The 7,884-nt window shown below is 41.0% G+C and overlaps 1 long non-coding RNA gene across 1 annotated transcript; it reads left to right on the forward strand.

Annotated features, from left to right (window-relative positions):
• The first annotated feature begins 91 nt into the window (after positions 1 to 91).
• On the forward strand, positions 92 to 4,734 carry LOC144238398 (uncharacterized). The gene is made up of 3 exons (XR_013337102.1): positions 92 to 127; positions 1,251 to 1,354; positions 4,458 to 4,734. It is a non-coding gene; the product is annotated as an uncharacterized LOC144238398 (long non-coding RNA).
• Positions 4,735 to 7,884: the final 3,150 nt, after the last annotated feature.

Below are 7,884 nucleotides of genomic sequence, written 5' to 3' on the forward strand. Positions count from 1 at the left end.
TGGGAGGAGAGGACACAAAGCTGGGGGGCGGGGGGGAGGGAGGGGGTCGAGGACATCTGAGCTGCCGACTCCTGCCATTTCTAAGCATAGGGCCCGACCTGAGCCAGGGAGAAGGGACAAGCTGGGGGTGAGGTGACATTGTTTTATTTAGAAAACGAGCGGAATGCTAAAAGCACTATCTGACGTAGCTTGAACGGGAACGGGAGAGCACTTTTTTACTCAGACAAATTTGACATATCACATTGTGTAAATTTAAGGTGTACAACGTGCTGCTTTGATATATTTACATATTGTAATATGATTGCTGTTGTAGTGCCATTTATCACATTACATGATTACTGTACAGTACGTTATAGTCTGTATTCATCATACTGTACATTAGATCACCGTGGCCTGGTTACTTCCTGTTTGCAAGCCAGCAGAACAATCCTCAGAGGGGCGCCTGGGTGGCCCAGTTGGTTAAGTGTCTGACTCGCTCAGGTCATGATCTCATAGTTGGTGGGTTCGAGCCTGGCATCAGGCTCTGCACCGACAGCAAGGAACCTGAGGCTGCTTCAGATCCTGTGTCTCCCTCTCTCTCTGCCTCTCCCCCACTTGTGCTTGCATGCACCTTCTGTCTCTCTCTCTCTTTCTCTCTCTCAATAAATAAATATTAATAAAAAAAACACAACATTGCTCAGAGGCCTGGTGGGAGAAAAGTTAAGCCCTTTTCTGATTATACCCTCTCAAGTTTGGCCCATTCCATTCATTCAAAGTTCAAATGCCCTAAAGGAGAAGCAGGTTTATTATGTTCGAGGATATGAAAGAAGGTGTCTGTGGCAGGCAAACACCGGCCAGCAGAAAGCAGGGGGGAATGATGTAAAGGGGGGCTGGAGAGGAGAGGTGGGCAAAGATTTCATCCCACGTTGCTTTGCAACCCAAGAGTATTTTACTGAATTTTACGAAATGTTTCAGAAAGCCACTGGAGAGTTTTATGCAGGAAAATAATAGGATCTTATTTTCATTTTTCAAAAACTTCTGGCCTCTCTTGGGGGAAGTGGGTGGGAAGGGGAAGAGGCCTGAGGCAGGGAGGCAGGCAGCTGGTGGGGACACCTCTTGGGAAGCAGGTAACATGCAAATCCCTGGGTCTTCCGAGCTCCTCTGACAGATCATCAGTATGTGTGTGGGGGGGTGTCCCTGGAATCTGCATTGTTAGAAGCACCTGCATTCTTGTAACTTCTTTGACATCAGCCCTACAAATCTTTCTCCAGATACATCTTCTCTGGAAGGAAAACAAAAGCAAAATCGCACTGTTGGAACTATACCAAAATTAAAGATGCTGGACAGTGAAGGAAACCATCTGCAACACAAAAGGGTAAAGTACGGAATGGGAGAAGGTATTTGCAAAAGCTGTATCTGCCAGGGATTATTAGTATCCAAAATATATAAAGAATTTATGTAACTCAAGACAAAAAACAAAGACAAAAACGAAGAATTCAATTAAAAATGGGCAGAGGACCTGAACAGACATTTTTCAAAAAAAACATACAGATGATCAACAAACACTGGAAAGATGCTCAACATCAATGATCATTAAGGAGCATGCAAATTCAAAGTACACTGAGATATCACTCATTAGATACCACAATGAGATATCTACACCTGGCAGACGGCTAAAATAAAAAAACACAAGAACTAACAAGAGTTGGCAAGGATGTGAAGAAATAGGAACCTCTTGCACTGTTGGTAGGAATACAAATTGGTGCAGCCACTGCGGAAAATAGTATGGAAGTTCCTCAAGAAATTTAAAAAAAATTTTTTTAATGTTTTATTTTTTTCTGAGAGAGAGAGAGAGACAGCGTGAGCAGAGGAGAGTCAGAGAGAGAGGGAGATACACAATCTGAAACAGGCTCCAGGCTCTGAGCTGGCAGTCAGCACAGAGCCCAACGCGGGGCTCGAACCCACGAACCGTGAGATCATGACCTGAGCCGAAGTTGGACGCTTAACTGACTGAGCCACTCAGGCGCCCCTCTTCAAGAAATTAAAAATAGAAACATCATATGATCCAGTAATTCCACTGCTGAGTATTTGCCCAAAGAAAATAAAAACACTTAATTGGAAAGTTGAAAAGATATATGCAACCCTATGTTTATAGCATTATTTACAATAGCAGAGAGATGGAAACAAGCCAGGGGTCCATCCCAAGCGTCTGTCCATGGGTGGATGGGTAAAGAGGATGTGATTACTTGGTCATAGAAAAGAACCAGATCTTGCCATTTGCAACAACTTGGAAGGATCTAGAGGGTATGATGCTACGTGGAACAAGGCAGTCAGAGAAAGACAAATGCCATATGATTTCACTCATATGTGAAATTTAAGAAACAAATGAACAGGGGCACCTGGGTGGCTCAGTCTGCCTTAAGCTCAGGTCATTTTCTCACAGTTTGTGGGTTCAAGTCCCTCATTGGGCTCTGTGCTGACAGCTCAGAGCTTGGAGCTGCTGCAGATTCTGTGTCTCCCTCTCTCTCTCTGCCCCTCCCCCGCTTGTGCTCTGTCTCTCAAAAACAAAAATGTTAAAAAAATTTTTTTTTAAAAGAAACCAATGAACAAAGGGAAAGAGAAGAGACAAAACTCCCTAAAACCAGACTCTCAGAAAGTGGTGGTTACCAGAGGGGAGGTAGGTGGGGGGATGGGTGGAAGAGGTGAAGGGAATTAAGAGTACACTTATCTTGATGAACACTGAGTAATGTATAGAATCACTGGATTGTGATTCACCTTAAAAGTGCCTGCATTCTCATGCAAATGGTTCTCGGACCCTGAACACCTCTGAATCCTTGCTGTGAAAGCGGCTTCAGTTTCTGGTGATTGTGGCTTTCTCAGATATGCAGTTAGCTCTGTACTCTGAATTTCAACACTTAAACATTTTTCTCTCATTGTTTTATTTTCTGCATTTCATGCTTTTTTACCTCCAACCCTTGAACTTTAAACACTCTGAGGACGGCCTTTTTTCCCTTCCTCCTTCTCTCTCTCTGTCTCTCTTTTTAAGTTTTTCTTTCTGAGAGAGAGAGAGAAAGAGAAAAGCAGAGAGCGAAGGAAACAGAATCCCGGCACAGAGCCTGACGAGGGGCTCAAACTCATGAACCGTGAGATCATGATTTAAGCCGAAATCAAGAGTCAGATGCTCAGCCCACTGAGCCCCAGCTGCCCCTCCTTCTCTCTCTTTTTAATTACCCTCCTGAAGGAACAGAATTCCAAGTGCATAAGTATTTCTTAACTGTTTTTAAAGCAACACAGCATTCACAGTATAAACACTTTTAAAGGACAATGTATCAATTACTAGCAGAACAATTTAGAGACAGAAGTGGCTTGATGATATAAATAAAGGACTCATTTTCTCTAGAAAGTAACAGACAGTGTCTCCGAATTTGCCCTCCTATAACCAAAGACATTTTAGGAGAATAGACTTCCAACTCACAGGCAATAAATGGTAAATGAAAATATACAAACGTCTTTACCAGGCATTTTAATCTAAAAAGTAAACACCCCTAAGGTTGCAGACACTTAATGCTGTGCTATCAAACCTAATTTGGGACAGCTTGCTTTTACCTACAACAAAATGCAATTTGCTCCAGATATCTGGATGACCTTGATGTAGCAGGAAATGTATGATTTAATCATATGGGCTAAAATACCTCCTTTTGGTACAACCGAACTTCATAAGTGTTCCAAACTGTCCCTGCCANTACCTTCATGCTGATGAGGACAGGAAATCATTCAAGTCATTAAAGGAGACAGAAGCAAAAGTTAGGGTTACAGGAATTTTATTATTTTCTTCCAAGCAAACAGCTCCCCCCCCCCTCAACGAACAAAGTCCGAATGACACTTTAAAAACAAGATATCTTTTTCTTTTTCAAACTTTTCTAATAAAATGTGTATGAAAAATCAAGAATTACTTTCATCTACTCAAAGCATGTGGTAAAAGAAGACAAAGACCTCAGAAAAGCACCATGTGTCAGTGAAAAGCGAATTTCTTTTCTTTCTTTTTTAAATAGAAAACTTTAAAATTTTATTACTTATTTTTGAGAGAGAGTGAGGCAGAGCATGAGCAGGTGAGGGGCAGAGAGAGAGGGAGACTCAGAATCCGAAGCAGGCTCCAAGGTCTGAGAGGTCGGTACAGAGCTCAACTTGGGGCTCGAACTCATAAACCATGAGATGATGACCTGAACCGAAGTCAGATGCCCAACTGACTGAGCCACCCAGGCACCCCTTTATTCTTTCTGAGTGCTTTTCTAGACCAAAAGAAACTAATAGTCAACGCAGACAAGTTGTCCAAGAAAACTTATTTATCCCATACTGAGGCCAGATCAACATAAAACCACTAACCAAAATATGGTCTTTGCCACACCTGAAGAGGGAGCGGGACACATCACAAAAGCCACCTGATGATCTGTTCTTTTGTTCCGCACCGCTCCCCTCAGACAGAGACACACAGGAACGGCATGACCCTCCATGAGGAAAATTCAATATGCCTCACGCGACTGCTTGCCGGATGATGACACACGGCATACAAGTGGAAAGCCAGTTGGCATTCAGTCACTTCTATTTCAATAAGCAAGAAAAATATTCATCTCCAACAGAACTGAAAGAAGTTCTTTTTCAGTTGCAGGGCAAGAGCTGGTCGGTGAATAGATACATGCCTGGAATATATCAGCAACTTTTCTGTGGGGGAACACACTTCCCTAAGTAATAAAGTGTTCTCACGGTGATTGAATTCCAAAGTAGAATGTGGTATTTTGTGATGTGTATATTTACAGACAAGAGGCCTGCTATTTCTCTGCTTTCTTGAGGAAAATGAATGCCTGATAAAAAGCATTATAAATGTGATAACACTATAGTCTATGGAGTTAGATGGAGACACAGTATTAAAGGGAAAAGTGAGATATTGGTTGAGCTAATGACGTTTTTAAGAATCCTAAACTTCTAAAAAATTTTGGTTAAAAAACATTGATTCACTTTTGACAGATGGAGAGAGACAGAGTGATAGCAGAGGAGAGGCAGAGAGAGAGGGGGAGACACAGATTTGAAGCAGGCTCCAGGCTCTAAGCTGTCAGCACTGAGCCCGACATAGGGCTCAAACCCACAAACCGTGAGATCACGACCTGAGCCAGAGTCGGACGCCCAACTGACACAGCCACCCAAGCGCCCCAAGAACTCCAAACTTCTTAATAATTATTTATAAAAAAATAGCTTGATGCCTCAGTGGAAATTGCCTAAAATGTAGGAAATTGTTTCAATGGCATTAAAATCCAAGATGACACAGAAAGGTTTGAGATGATTGATCTATTATCCCGAAGTAATGTCTCTGGCAGAATTCACTTGATAGTTTTTATGGGCTCTTCAAAAAATGTCCAATTTCGGAAAAGAAATTGACATGTCTGGACTATGTATAGAAGCATTACGTCATTCACTTCTTTTCTCAGAAAAAAGTATTTAGGACCGGAATGTTTTTCTTCCTTCCTTCCTTCCTTCCTTCTTCCTTCCTTCCTTCCTTCCTTCCTTCCTTCCTTCCTTCCTTCCTTCCTTTTCTCTCTGTCTGTCTGTCTCTCTCTCTTTCTTTCTTTCTTTTTCTTCCCTTCTTTTTTTTTTAGTGTTATCAGATTGATCAAGCCATTGGAGCACAAGTTTTCAATTTAAAAAGGAATGTGTTTGGTCTTGTTAATTAATACAACAGGCTCTGGATTACAAGGGGGATAAACCAGGTTTTAACCTCAGGAAGGACCTTTAGGGGAGCACGTTCATTACTGCATGCCTCTGGAAAGGCTGTAAATCAGCATGCAGACTTCAGGGAGGAAACTCTTTAACCCGGTCATTTACATAATTGCGTATCAGCACACTTTGTCTGTCCCTTCTCCCCTTGGCTTGCATTAAATTGTCTTCAAATATTTATCTTTTTAGAAATAATATCTCCACTTGCCCTTCAACTTAAAATCACAGACAAGACCTGACTGATACAGGCCATAGAAAACACCTGCCTGAAACTCTAAAATGGCTCAACCGTAACACCCCTTATTTGATATCCTGTAGTTCGAGGTATGTGCTACTTCTTGAGCAGATGGAAACTTTTTGTCATCTAATAGCGTTTAAGGAGATATCTGGCTGGGGAGACCAATGTACAAAAAAAGAGAAACCACTATTTAATTTTGTTTGTTTTTGTAGCTAAAAAAAAGTGATTGTCCTAGATATGCTCAAATTTACCATCTGGTTCTCATTCCGTATTCTCGTGGTTCAAAAAAAAAAATCACTAGATCCAGGACTGCCTATTAGGGTTATTCTGATTAAGAGTGGATAGGAGGACAGATGGTAGAATTATTTGGTAGAGAAAGTGATGGCGGGCAGTGAACTACTTAAAACCGATTCTCTGCCAGCAGAGTGGCTGTTGAATTGTCGGGTGGAAACTCTAAGTGTCATGTCTGGAAAACCCCCATGCAGAAAGCATTGCTCACAGAAGGTAAAAACTTTTGACAAAAATGTATGTACGTTAATATCCAAACCTAATCATGTGTCATTATTTTGGCTTGTTGCAGTTAGCACTTGCTGAGAATTTATATATCAGAGATTATACTAATTTCTTTTCTTTTAAGTGAAGAATAATTGGCATGCAATATTGTATGAGTTGCAGGTGCACAAGTAGGGATTCAGTATTTACATACCATGAAATGGTCACCACAATTAAGTCCAGTTACCATCTGTTACCATACAAAGTTGTTACAATATTATTGACTATATTCCTATGCTATACTATGTGTCTCTGTGTCTCATTTATTTTATAACTGGAAGTTTATACCTCTTAATTCCGCTCACCTATTTCATCCCTCTCCCCTCACAGGGTAGGTTACCCTCAGGTAACCATCTGTTTTCTGTATCTATGAGTCTGGGTTTTTTTTTTTTCTTTCTGTTTTTGTTTTTTTCAGATTCCACATATAAGCGAAATCATACGGTATTTCTTTTTCTCTGCCTGACATATTTCACTTGGCATAATGCCCTCTGGGTCCATCCATGTTGTCGCAAATGGCAAGATTTCCTTCTTTTTTATAGATTGAGTTGTACTAATTTCTGATATGCATTATTTCATTCCCTCCTCAAACAACCTTAAGAATCAAGTCTTCCTACAACTTCATCTCTTTTTCAGACCCAGAAATGGAGACTTTGAAAGCTCCAGAATTTGTCCAAGGCCAACTAAGAAGTGGCCAAATGGGAGACTCAAAACAAGTCCGATTTTGAAGACCTTACCTACTAAACCATACCCCTGTCTGTAACCTTGAATAATTGTGAAAGTGCCCAGTGGTTGTTTATCTGCTCTAATCCTCCATTCAATCTGTGTTTTACAATGTCCACCCTCTCCTTCCACTCTTCCCTTGGCATATGTCTTTTTTTTTTNACCCCCCTTGGCATATGTCTTTAACTTGACTAAAGGGGATTCCAAAAAATAGCACTTGCGATACAATCTTGGATTCTAGATATTATGTCTCTGGTCACTTATATTTTCCTGCCTATAGACCCTTCTTCCTTGCTGTACAAAACAACACTGGTCCTTTTTAGCTCACCTCACTCAGTTCTGCTACCTTGCATGATTAACTTTGCTGTTACCCCCAGGCCTTTTAGGACATTAATATTTGTCTGACTTCACTCATCCATTGGCGGTCCATATTTTGAATTCTTTCTTAGTTCTCCAATATATTAGATTGTGACCTGCCCAGTTGAATTTCAGTTACTCTGTGGTTTTCTCCTCAATTCATTCCTCTGCCATTGCAGCGATTCCCAATTTTGAATCAGATTTCATTACTCTGGTGTTTTCACATTCTTCCAGTTGGTCATTAAAGATGTTAAAACCAGAGAGCCCTTCAA

Source organism: Crocuta crocuta, unplaced genomic scaffold (assembly GCF_008692635.1).
Source record: "Crocuta crocuta isolate KB4526 unplaced genomic scaffold, BGI_CrCroc_1.0 scaffold51, whole genome shotgun sequence".
Taxonomy (NCBI): Eukaryota; Metazoa; Chordata; class Mammalia; order Carnivora; family Hyaenidae; genus Crocuta; species Crocuta crocuta.